Source organism: Chiloscyllium punctatum, chromosome 36, assembly GCF_047496795.1.
Source record: "Chiloscyllium punctatum isolate Juve2018m chromosome 36, sChiPun1.3, whole genome shotgun sequence".
Taxonomy (NCBI): Eukaryota; Metazoa; Chordata; class Chondrichthyes; order Orectolobiformes; family Hemiscylliidae; genus Chiloscyllium; species Chiloscyllium punctatum.
Genome location: NC_092774.1, coordinates 60,311,249 through 60,324,043, shown reverse-complemented (window position 1 = coordinate 60,324,043; position 12,795 = coordinate 60,311,249). Strand labels below are relative to the sequence as shown.

At 47.2% G+C, this 12,795-nt stretch overlaps 3 non-coding genes across 3 annotated transcripts; all 3 read right to left on the bottom strand.

Annotated features, from left to right (window-relative positions):
* Positions 1 to 1,328: 1,328 nt before the first annotated feature.
* trnan-guu (transfer RNA asparagine (anticodon GUU)) lies at positions 1,329 to 1,402 on the bottom strand. The gene has a single exon. It is a non-coding gene; the product is annotated as a tRNA-Asn (tRNA).
* A 3,286-nt stretch (positions 1,403 to 4,688) lies between these two features.
* Positions 4,689 to 4,762, bottom strand: trnan-guu (transfer RNA asparagine (anticodon GUU)). Its single transcript has one exon. It is a non-coding gene; the product is annotated as a tRNA-Asn (tRNA).
* Positions 4,763 to 8,048: 3,286 nt separating this feature from the next.
* Positions 8,049 to 8,122, bottom strand: trnan-guu (transfer RNA asparagine (anticodon GUU)). Its single transcript has one exon. It is a non-coding gene; the product is annotated as a tRNA-Asn (tRNA).
* Between the last annotated feature and the right edge of the window lie 4,673 nt (positions 8,123 to 12,795).

The following is a 12,795-nucleotide window of genomic DNA, read 5'->3' as shown; positions in this document are numbered from 1 at the left end:
GGATGAACGTTTGCTGATTTTCTGAAGATTCACAGAGCTTGGACTGGGTTTTGGTGATTGTTTCTTTTCCACTCCCAGGAGCCGCAGTGTTTGAGGCGTTGAGTTGGGGAGAATAAAATGTGCCCGTGAGCAGCATGTGGGGCTATTTCAGCTTCCCCTCATATGACTGCGCTGTGAGTTGACTCAGATGTTCTCAGGGACATTTACTGACGCGAGACAGTGAAAGGATTCTCATTCCCGCAGATCGGGAATTCAAACCGTATGCCGGCTACAGGACAATGAGAAAGATTAATTGGGGTGTGTGAAGAAGCTGTGAGCTGCATTTCAAACAGGGAGGTGGAGTCAGATGCATCATCCATTGGCCCCGGCCCTGTGCGTATCTCACGCCACCATGCTGCAGAGTTCTGACGTTAGCACGGACATGCGCAGCAATGGGTTCATTCACAAGGCGAACAACCAAAGATAATCACCGTCACTGATTCCCTTCCACAGGCCCAACTTGGTGAAGCAGTATCTTTCACTGGCAAAGGAAACACCCTTGTCCTCAGGTGCCTGCTTCATTTCGATCACGATTTCAAGCACCTCACTCTTCTAGTCTCATTTCCAAACACTTTGCTCATAGCCTCAAAAGAAGCTCTGCGGGTATCTGCTTGTTCCACCCGAACAGGCAGTGGGTTGCAGATTCCCACCAGTCCCAATTTGAGTGAAATATTTTTCCCCCTCCACTGATTTGAATCTTAAAGAAGAAGCCGGGGAGCAAGCTCCCTTTCTTTTCGACGACATTTCTCATTTTGTACTCGGCAGGGTTCACACCTGCGAGGGGAAACCGCAATGGATTTCATGTACATCGCATTAACCACTCGGCCCACGAATACAGAACCACACTGACAGCTTGACTTCCCAGGCCTGTCTGCCTATGGAGCTGAGAAAGAGTGAATCATCGCAGAGTTTGTTTGAATCCAATCACTTCACAGTGATTCGAAAGGGTTAAATATCGGCACATGGTGTTTGCAGATATTTCGGTGTTTCACCCCAAAAGATGAAATGAACTTTCAGTTAGAAATTGCAGGAGGAACTCAGCAGGTCAGGCAACATCTGTGGAAAGAGAATCAGAGGCAACATTTCAAAATTGTGTTTTCACCGACAGGTACTGTCAAACCTGCCTAGTTTCTCTTTTGGTCTCGTCTTCTCAGCAAACGCAGTCCCTTCCGTTAGACATCAATTCAATTCAGAAACCCCTTTGTGGAGAAGATTTCCGTTGGGGGAAAATTTTCCTGACGCCATTAAAAGCGCACAGCTTCGAAGCCAAAGAAGGGCAGCGAACACACCGCCCCTGGGTGGGCTCGAACCACCAACCTCTCGGTTAACAGCCGAACGCGCTGACCAATTGCGCCACAGAGACAGGCGCTGACTTGGGCTGCACCATCGCCTGGTGATTTTATAATTCAGCCTCCCCGCCGAGAATTACAATTGTCGTCTATCAGTTTTACTTTTCCATAATCAAGCCTGGGAGATCTCTTGTGGAGATACCGGGGACAGTCTGCAGACACATCCATGTCACGAGGAACTAGCTTTCTTACTCCGGGGCCGTCGCCCTTCCAGCCTTTCAGTGTTTTGCCTGTTCCCGAGTTCTCTCGTTGGCTCGCAGGGGAGAAGGGGTTTGAATTCATGATGTGCAGGAACGACAATTCTTTCATTGTCTCAGATCAGTTCATGTGCCAAGAACATCAGAGTCAACCTCCCGGCCTCGTCAACAAGGGGACGGTGTCTGGACTGTCTCTGCTCAATCGGACCGGTCATCTTTCATTCTCCTCGAAATCCGCTTCGCAAAGTGTTTCTAAAGGTTCACAAAGCTGGAGACTGGGATTTCTGTGTTGCTTCATGAACATTTGAACATTTTTCCATTTCCTAACTGACAATATTTTGCCAAAATCTCTTCCAATTGTACGCCTTGCCTCATGTCCAGGGATGAGGAATTTCCATTTTGGGGAGACATTCCCAAGGTGGAGAATGTTCGCTTTGGAGCAAAGAAGGAAAACTGGAGATTTCCTGGGGCTGTTGGTCACGATGGAGGAAGAAGCGGTGGGAATGGGCAGTTTAATGATCAGAAGAACCAATTGCCACTGACCAGAGTCAGTTACCAGAGGACAGGGATTGAAGTTCTTGAATGAAAAGCAGCACTTGTGCCTAATAAACACAGAGAATACTGCAGAAAGCCAACGGGTCGAGCAGCATCTGTGGAAAGGGAAACAGAGCTGACGTTGTGAGTCTGGTACGTTGTTTGTTCAGAACCCGAGTTTCCTGCATGGCAATCAATTCCCAGACATGAGAAAACGGGTCTTTATTGAGACGGGTTTTGTGAAGTTTGAGCGATAATGCAACCAACAGGAAGTCATTTAAAATCGCCAGCGAAGAAATCATAGCCAGCAGGTTACCACCCTGGGCGGGGAGCCCCAAAGGATCTCTACGCCAACACCTTAAGTGTTCGGCCACAACTACACGCCCAAAGTTGTGGTCTAAACTTTCTCATGGAATAGTTCTAACAGGAAAGGTGAGTATTGGCATTGTCCTGTCCGCGCCATAGCCCCAACGGTTCCTGTTGCCCTGGATTTGATCAGGACAGAGGAGGCTGATGGGAGATCGAATTGAACTACACACATTGATGAGAGATAGAGCGGCTGGGAAGGATCCATTCCCATGCGTAGAGAGATTAATAATCAGGGCCGAAAATAAGGAGCCACTTCAAGAAATTTGGGGTTCATTCAGCAAAGCTAATGTATGACTGTTCACAGAAAATTGTGATGAAAGTCTCTCGAGTTATTTTGATGAGAAGTGTTGATGATGCTAATACAATCGATAGGATGAACGTAGATTGGTAAATGTATTTGGTGACAGTTCTGTTCTAGCCCTGTGAGCGAAACCTGGATCTGAAGGAGTAGAAGGGACATTAACAACATCGATCTGAAATTGGACACGTGACAAGGAACAGAGCCATCATGAACAGTTGGCTTTTGAACTGGAGAAGGTTTCTCGTGAAATTCGCTTGAGGCTTGAGGTATGCAAGGTCAAGATAATTTAGGTAAAACACGGAAACGCTATCCTCATTAGCAGACAGTGAAAGGATTACAAGACACAAATTAAACATTTTCGACAAGTGATACAGGGGACTGGGAAGATAAGTATTATAAACTGTGAACAGCAAAGTTCTGGAGCACAACACATACATTCAAAGACCGAAAACATCCAGGTCCTGATTAATCAGATTGCATTGTAGTGCATGTTTGCAAAACATCCACTTGCAATGTCCTAGAAAAGAGTGACAAAACCCATCCCTGTCAGCCCAGGATAGAAAATCCGAAGGGATGAACGTTTGCTGATTTTCTGAAGATTCACAGAGCTTGGACTGGGTTTTGGTGATTGTTTCTTTTCCACTCCCAGGAGCCGCAGTGTTTGAGGCGTTGAGTTGGGGAGAATAAAATGTGCCCGTGAGCAGCATGTGGGGCTATTTCAGCTTCCCCTCATATGACTGCGCTGTGAGTTGACTCAGATGTTCTCAGGGACATTTACTGACGCGAGACAGTGAAAGGATTCTCATTCCCGCAGATCGGGAATTCAAACCGTATGCCGGCTACAGGACAATGAGAAAGATTAATTGGGGTGTGTGAAGAAGCTGTGAGCTGCATTTCAAACAGGGAGGTGGAGTCAGATGCATCATCCATTGGCCCCGGCCCTGTGCGTATCTCACGCCACCATGCTGCAGAGTTCTGACGTTAGCACGGACATGCGCAGCAATGGGTTCATTCACAAGGCGAACAACCAAAGATAATCACCGTCACTGATTCCCTTCCACAGGCCCAACTTGGTGAAGCAGTATCTTTCACTGGCAAAGGAAACACCCTTGTCCTCAGGTGCCTGCTTCATTTCGATCACGATTTCAAGCACCTCACTCTTCTAGTCTCATTTCCAAACACTTTGCTCATAGCCTCAAAAGAAGCTCTGCGGGTATCTGCTTGTTCCACCCGAACAGGCAGTGGGTTGCAGATTCCCACCAGTCCCAATTTGAGTGAAATATTTTTCCCCCTCCACTGATTTGAATCTTAAAGAAGAAGCCGGGGAGCAAGCTCCCTTTCTTTTCGACGACATTTCTCATTTTGTACTCGGCAGGGTTCACACCTGCGAGGGGAAACCGCAATGGATTTCATGTACATCGCATTAACCACTCGGCCCACGAATACAGAACCACACTGACAGCTTGACTTCCCAGGCCTGTCTGCCTATGGAGCTGAGAAAGAGTGAATCATCGCAGAGTTTGTTTGAATCCAATCACTTCACAGTGATTCGAAAGGGTTAAATATCGGCACATGGTGTTTGCAGATATTTCGGTGTTTCACCCCAAAAGATGAAATGAACTTTCAGTTAGAAATTGCAGGAGGAACTCAGCAGGTCAGGCAACATCTGTGGAAAGAGAATCAGAGGCAACATTTCAAAATTGTGTTTTCACCGACAGGTACTGTCAAACCTGCCTAGTTTCTCTTTTGGTCTCGTCTTCTCAGCAAACGCAGTCCCTTCCGTTAGACATCAATTCAATTCAGAAACCCCTTTGTGGAGAAGATTTCCGTTGGGGGAAAATTTTCCTGACGCCATTAAAAGCGCACAGCTTCGAAGCCAAAGAAGGGCAGCGAACACACCGCCCCTGGGTGGGCTCGAACCACCAACCTCTCGGTTAACAGCCGAACGCGCTGACCAATTGCGCCACAGAGACAGGCGCTGACTTGGGCTGCACCATCGCCTGGTGATTTTATAATTCAGCCTCCCCGCCGAGAATTACAATTGTCGTCTATCAGTTTTACTTTTCCATAATCAAGCCTGGGAGATCTCTTGTGGAGATACCGGGGACAGTCTGCAGACACATCCATGTCACGAGGAACTAGCTTTCTTACTCCGGGGCCGTCGCCCTTCCAGCCTTTCAGTGTTTTGCCTGTTCCCGAGTTCTCTCGTTGGCTCGCAGGGGAGAAGGGGTTTGAATTCATGATGTGCAGGAACGACAATTCTTTCATTGTCTCAGATCAGTTCATGTGCCAAGAACATCAGAGTCAACCTCCCGGCCTCGTCAACAAGGGGACGGTGTCTGGACTGTCTCTGCTCAATCGGACCGGTCATCTTTCATTCTCCTCGAAATCCGCTTCGCAAAGTGTTTCTAAAGGTTCACAAAGCTGGAGACTGGGATTTCTGTGTTGCTTCATGAACATTTGAACATTTTTCCATTTCCTAACTGACAATATTTTGCCAAAATCTCTTCCAATTGTACGCCTTGCCTCATGTCCAGGGATGAGGAATTTCCATTTTGGGGAGACATTCCCAAGGTGGAGAATGTTCGCTTTGGAGCAAAGAAGGAAAACTGGAGATTTCCTGGGGCTGTTGGTCACGATGGAGGAAGAAGCGGTGGGAATGGGCAGTTTAATGATCAGAAGAACCAATTGCCACTGACCAGAGTCAGTTACCAGAGGACAGGGATTGAAGTTCTTGAATGAAAAGCAGCACTTGTGCCTAATAAACACAGAGAATACTGCAGAAAGCCAACGGGTCGAGCAGCATCTGTGGAAAGGGAAACAGAGCTGACGTTGTGAGTCTGGTACGTTGTTTGTTCAGAACCCGAGTTTCCTGCATGGCAATCAATTCCCAGACATGAGAAAACGGGTCTTTATTGAGACGGGTTTTGTGAAGTTTGAGCGATAATGCAACCAACAGGAAGTCATTTAAAATCGCCAGCGAAGAAATCATAGCCAGCAGGTTACCACCCTGGGCGGGGAGCCCCAAAGGATCTCTACGCCAACACCTTAAGTGTTCGGCCACAACTACACGCCCAAAGTTGTGGTCTAAACTTTCTCATGGAATAGTTCTAACAGGAAAGGTGAGTATTGGCATTGTCCTGTCCGCGCCATAGCCCCAACGGTTCCTGTTGCCCTGGATTTGATCAGGACAGAGGAGGCTGATGGGAGATCGAATTGAACTACACACATTGATGAGAGATAGAGCGGCTGGGAAGGATCCATTCCCATGCGTAGAGAGATTAATAATCAGGGCCGAAAATAAGGAGCCACTTCAAGAAATTTGGGGTTCATTCAGCAAAGCTAATGTATGACTGTTCACAGAAAATTGTGATGAAAGTCTCTCGAGTTATTTTGATGAGAAGTGTTGATGATGCTAATACAATCGATAGGATGAACGTAGATTGGTAAATGTATTTGGTGACAGTTCTGTTCTAGCCCTGTGAGCGAAACCTGGATCTGAAGGAGTAGAAGGGACATTAACAACATCGATCTGAAATTGGACACGTGACAAGGAACAGAGCCATCATGAACAGTTGGCTTTTGAACTGGAGAAGGTTTCTCGTGAAATTCGCTTGAGGCTTGAGGTATGCAAGGTCAAGATAATTTAGGTAAAACACGGAAACGCTATCCTCATTAGCAGACAGTGAAAGGATTACAAGACACAAATTAAACATTTTCGACAAGTGATACAGGGGACTGGGAAGATAAGTATTATAAACTGTGAACAGCAAAGTTCTGGAGCACAACACATACATTCAAAGACCGAAAACATCCAGGTCCTGATTAATCAGATTGCATTGTAGTGCATGTTTGCAAAACATCCACTTGCAATGTCCTAGAAAAGAGTGACAAAACCCATCCCTGTCAGCCCAGGATAGAAAATCCGAAGGGATGAACGTTTGCTGATTTTCTGAAGATTCACAGAGCTTGGACTGGGTTTTGGTGATTGTTTCTTTTCCACTCCCAGGAGCCGCAGTGTTTGAGGCGTTGAGTTGGGGAGAATAAAATGTGCCCGTGAGCAGCATGTGGGGCTATTTCAGCTTCCCCTCATATGACTGCGCTGTGAGTTGACTCAGATGTTCTCAGGGACATTTACTGACGCGAGACAGTGAAAGGATTCTCATTCCCGCAGATCGGGAATTCAAACCGTATGCCGGCTACAGGACAATGAGAAAGATTAATTGGGGTGTGTGAAGAAGCTGTGAGCTGCATTTCAAACAGGGAGGTGGAGTCAGATGCATCATCCATTGGCCCCGGCCCTGTGCGTATCTCACGCCACCATGCTGCAGAGTTCTGACGTTAGCACGGACATGCGCAGCAATGGGTTCATTCACAAGGCGAACAACCAAAGATAATCACCGTCACTGATTCCCTTCCACAGGCCCAACTTGGTGAAGCAGTATCTTTCACTGGCAAAGGAAACACCCTTGTCCTCAGGTGCCTGCTTCATTTCGATCACGATTTCAAGCACCTCACTCTTCTAGTCTCATTTCCAAACACTTTGCTCATAGCCTCAAAAGAAGCTCTGCGGGTATCTGCTTGTTCCACCCGAACAGGCAGTGGGTTGCAGATTCCCACCAGTCCCAATTTGAGTGAAATATTTTTCCCCCTCCACTGATTTGAATCTTAAAGAAGAAGCCGGGGAGCAAGCTCCCTTTCTTTTCGACGACATTTCTCATTTTGTACTCGGCAGGGTTCACACCTGCGAGGGGAAACCGCAATGGATTTCATGTACATCGCATTAACCACTCGGCCCACGAATACAGAACCACACTGACAGCTTGACTTCCCAGGCCTGTCTGCCTATGGAGCTGAGAAAGAGTGAATCATCGCAGAGTTTGTTTGAATCCAATCACTTCACAGTGATTCGAAAGGGTTAAATATCGGCACATGGTGTTTGCAGATATTTCGGTGTTTCACCCCAAAAGATGAAATGAACTTTCAGTTAGAAATTGCAGGAGGAACTCAGCAGGTCAGGCAACATCTGTGGAAAGAGAATCAGAGGCAACATTTCAAAATTGTGTTTTCACCGACAGGTACTGTCAAACCTGCCTAGTTTCTCTTTTGGTCTCGTCTTCTCAGCAAACGCAGTCCCTTCCGTTAGACATCAATTCAATTCAGAAACCCCTTTGTGGAGAAGATTTCCGTTGGGGGAAAATTTTCCTGACGCCATTAAAAGCGCACAGCTTCGAAGCCAAAGAAGGGCAGCGAACACACCGCCCCTGGGTGGGCTCGAACCACCAACCTCTCGGTTAACAGCCGAACGCGCTGACCAAATGCGCCACAGAGACAGGCGCTGACTTGGGCTGCACCATCGCCTGGTGATTTTATACTTCAGCCTCCCCGCCGAGAATTACAATTGTCGTCTATCAGTTTTACTTTTCCATTATCAAGCCTGGGAGATCTCTTGTGGAGATACCGGGGACAGTCTGCAGACACATCCATGTCACGAGGAACTAGCTTTCTTACTCCGGGGCCGTCGCCCTTCCAGCCTTTCAGTGTTTTGCCTGTTCCCGAGTTCTCTCGTTGGCTCGCAGGGGAGAAGGGGTTTGAATTCATGATGTGCAGGAACGACAATTCTTTCATTGTCTCAGATCAGTTCATGTGCCAAGAACATCAGAGTCAACCTCCCGGCCTCGTCAACAAGGGGACGGTGTCTGGACTGTCTCTGCTCAATCGGACCGGTCATCTTTCATTCTCCTCGAAATCCGCTTCGCAAAGTGTTTCTAAAGGTTCACAAAGCTGGAGACTGGGATTTCTGTGTTGCTTCATGAACATTTGAACATTTTTCCATTTCCTAACTGACAATATTTTGCCAAAATCTCTTCCAATTGTACGCCTTGCCTCATGTCCAGGGATGAGGAATTTCCATTTTGGGGAGACATTCCCAAGATGGAGAATGTTCGCTTTGGAGCAAAGAAGGAAAACTGGAGATTTCCTGGGGCTGTTGGTCACGATGGAGGAAGAAGCGGTGGGAATGGGCAGTTTAATGATCAGAAGAACCAATTGCCACTGACCAGAGTCAGTTACCAGAGGACAGGGATTGAAGTTCTTGAATGAAAAGCAGCACTTGTGCCTAATAAACACAGAGAATACTGCAGAAAGCCAACGGGTCGAGCAGCATCTGTGGAAAGGGAAACAGAGCTGACGTTGTGAGTCTGGTACGTTGTTTGTTCAGAACCCGAGTTTCCTGCATGGCAATCAATTCCCAGACATGAGAAAACGGGTCTTTATTGAGACGGGTTTTGTGAAGTTTGAGCGATAATGCAACCAACAGGAAGTCATTTAAAATCGCCAGCGAAGAAATCATAGCCAGCAGGTTACCACCCTGGGCGGGGAGCCCCAAAGGATCTCTACGCCAACACCTTAAGTGTTCGGCCACAACTACACGCCCAAAGTTGTGGTCTAAACTTTCTCATGGAATAGTTCTAACAGGAAAGGTGAGTATTGGCATTGTCCTGTCCGCGCCATAGCCCCAACGGTTCCTGTTGCCCTGGATTTGATCAGGACAGAGGAGGCTGATGGGAGATCGAATTGAACTACACACATTGATGAGAGATAGAGCGGCTGGGAAGGATCCATTCCCATGCGTAGAGAGATTAATAATCAGGGCCGAAAATAAGGAGCCACTTCAAGAAATTTGGGGTTCATTCAGCAAAGCTAATGTATGACTGTTCACAGAAAATTGTGATGAAAGTCTCTCGAGTTATTTTGATGAGAAGTGTTGATGATGCTAATACAATCGATAGGATGAACGTAGATTGGTAAATGTATTTGGTGACAGTTCTGTTCTAGCCCTGTGAGCGAAACCTGGATCTGAAGGAGTAGAAGGGACATTAACAACATCGATCTGAAATTGGACACGTGACAAGGAACAGAGCCATCATGAACAGTTGGCTTTTGAACTGGAGAAGGTTTCTCGTGAAATTCGCTTGAGGCTTGAGGTATGCAAGGTCAAGATAATTTAGGTAAAACACGGAAACGCTATCCTCATTAGCAGACAGTGAAAGGATTACAAGACACAAATTAAACATTTTCGACAAGTGATACAGGGGACTGGGAAGATAAGTATTATAAACTGTGAACAGCAAAGTTCTGGAGCACAACACATACATTCAAAGACCGAAAACATCCAGGTCCTGATTAATCAGATTGCATTGTAGTGCATGTTTGCAAAACATCCACTTGCAATGTCCTAGAAAAGAGTGACAAAACCCATCCCTGTCAGCCCAGGATAGAAAATCCGAAGGGATGAACGTTTGCTGATTTTCTGAAGATTCACAGAGCTTGGACTGGGTTTTGGTGATTGTTTCTTTTCCACTCCCAGGAGCCGCAGTGTTTGAGGCGTTGAGTTGGGGAGAATAAAATGTGCCCGTGAGCAGCATGTGGGGCTATTTCAGCTTCCCCTCATATGACTGCGCTGTGAGTTGACTCAGATGTTCTCAGGGACATTTACTGACGCGAGACAGTGAAAGGATTCTCATTCCCGCAGATCGGGAATTCAAACCGTATGCCGGCTACAGGACAATGAGAAAGATTAATTGGGGTGTGTGAAGAAGCTGTGAGCTGCATTTCAAACAGGGAGGTGGAGTCAGATGCATCATCCATTGGCCCCGGCCCTGTGCGTATCTCACGCCACCATGCTGCAGAGTTCTGACGTTAGCACGGACATGCGCAGCAATGGGTTCATTCACAAGGCGAACAACCAAAGATAATCACCGTCACTGATTCCCTTCCACAGGCCCAACTTGGTGAAGCAGTATCTTTCACTGGCAAAGGAAACACCCTTGTCCTCAGGTGCCTGCTTCATTTCGATCACGATTTCAAGCACCTCACTCTTCTAGTCTCATTTCCAAACACTTTGCTCATAGCCTCAAAAGAAGCTCTGCGGGTATCTGCTTGTTCCACCCGAACAGGCAGTGGGTTGCAGATTCCCACCAGTCCCAATTTGAGTGAAATATTTTTCCCCCTCCACTGATTTGAATCTTAAAGAAGAAGCCGGGGAGCAAGCTCCCTTTCTTTTCGACGACATTTCTCATTTTGTACTCGGCAGGGTTCACACCTGCGAGGGGAAACCGCAATGGATTTCATGTACATCGCATTAACCACTCGGCCCACGAATACAGAACCACACTGACAGCTTGACTTCCCAGGCCTGTCTGCCTATGGAGCTGAGAAAGAGTGAATCATCGCAGAGTTTGTTTGAATCCAATCACGTCACAATGATTCGAAAGGGTTATATATCTGCATGCGGCGTCTCCAGTTGTTTCATCCCAAAAGATGAAATGAACTTGCAGTAAAAAACAAAACTAGAAATTGCACGAGGAACTGAGAAGGTCAGGCAACGTCTGTGGAAAGAGAATCAGAGACAACATTTCAGAATTTTGTTTTCTCCGACAGGTACTGTCAAACCTGCCGAGTTTCTCTTTTGGTCTCGTCTTCTCAGCGTACGCAGTCCCTTACGTTAGACATTAATTCAATTCGAAATCCCTTTGTGGAGAAGATTTCCGTTTGGGGAACATTTTCCTGACCCCATTAAAAGCGCACAGCTTTGAGGCCATGGCCTGTGTGAACTTGTGGCGCAACGGTAGCGCGTCTGACTCGAGTTCCCGAAGTTGCATGTTCGAATCTCGATTGGCTGCATTGCGTCGACTCCTTATGTTTCAAATCATGAAAGGAGTCCGTTGACTCCGTATATCGGTTGAGTCAAATCTTGCCGTTTGCGTCTAATGAATCTGCCTCTTTGTCAGTTCGGGATTTACTGACCTCAACCACTCCCTGTACGAAAGTATTCTTCCTGTTGTCACTTTTGGTTCTTTTCCTCGTGACTTTTAAACTCTGTCGAATCGTTGCCGATCCTTTCAGGCGTGAGAACAATTTGACGACATTACTTTCTCTGTCTAGACTTCGCATGACTTGAAAAGCTTCAATCGGGCTAGATTTCAAACTTACGTACTCCGAAGAGAGCTGTCCCAAATTTCTAATCGACCCTCATCGCTGACATCCCTCAAACACTGCACCACTCCCGTCAACTTATTCAACGCTACCTCCAATCATTTGACTTCGCTGCTTTCTGTCCCATTGGTCCTCCAGGGAGCCCAACCTCGTTTTACGAAGGTGCTTTTTGATCAAATTAAATAGGCACTTTCGCACAAGACATGAAACGCGGTCTCCTCCGGGCTTTGAACCCGCGATCTTTCGAACGCCTGCGTTAATGAGGACCCAAAGCGAGAATTACGCCCCGACACCAACGAGCCACACGGCTCGCCACACGGGCGCCCCTGCCCCCGCCCTACCTCTTGAACCAGCTGAGTCTTGCTCAGAGTAAAGTCCAGTTGACATTGAACAGGCTGGGGCTGTTTTCTCTGGAACGTCGGAGGTTGAAGGGTAACTTTATGGAGGTTTACAAAATTATGAGGGGCATGGATAGGATAAATAGGCAAAGTTAATTCCCAGGGGTCGGGGAGTCAGGAACTAGAGGGCTTTAGGGTTTAGGGTGAGAGGGGAAAGATATAAAAGAGATCCTAGGGGCAACTTTTTCACGCAGAGGGTGGTGCGTGTATGGAATGAGCTGCCAGAGAAAGTGGCGGAGACTGGTACAATTGCAACATTTAAGAGGCGTTTGGATGGATATATGAATAGGAAGGGTTTGGAGGTATATGGGCCGGGTGCTGGCAGGTGGGATTAGATTGGGGTGGGATATCTGGTCGGCATGGACGGGTTGGACCGAAGGGTCTGTTTCCATGCTGTACATCTCTATGACTGTATGAACAGCTGCTTCTCATTCTGTCTCTCTGCTGCCGTTTGCCCGTCCCCAGGAACCGGGCCCTCTCTACTGGCAGAAAATTAACCCGTTTTCTTTCTAAACTTTTCTCTGACACCGGAGTGACCAGTGACAAGTATTGCCCTCCTCAACATAGGGCACAGAGAACAGGAGAAGACCCCACAGACCTCCACGAGTGTG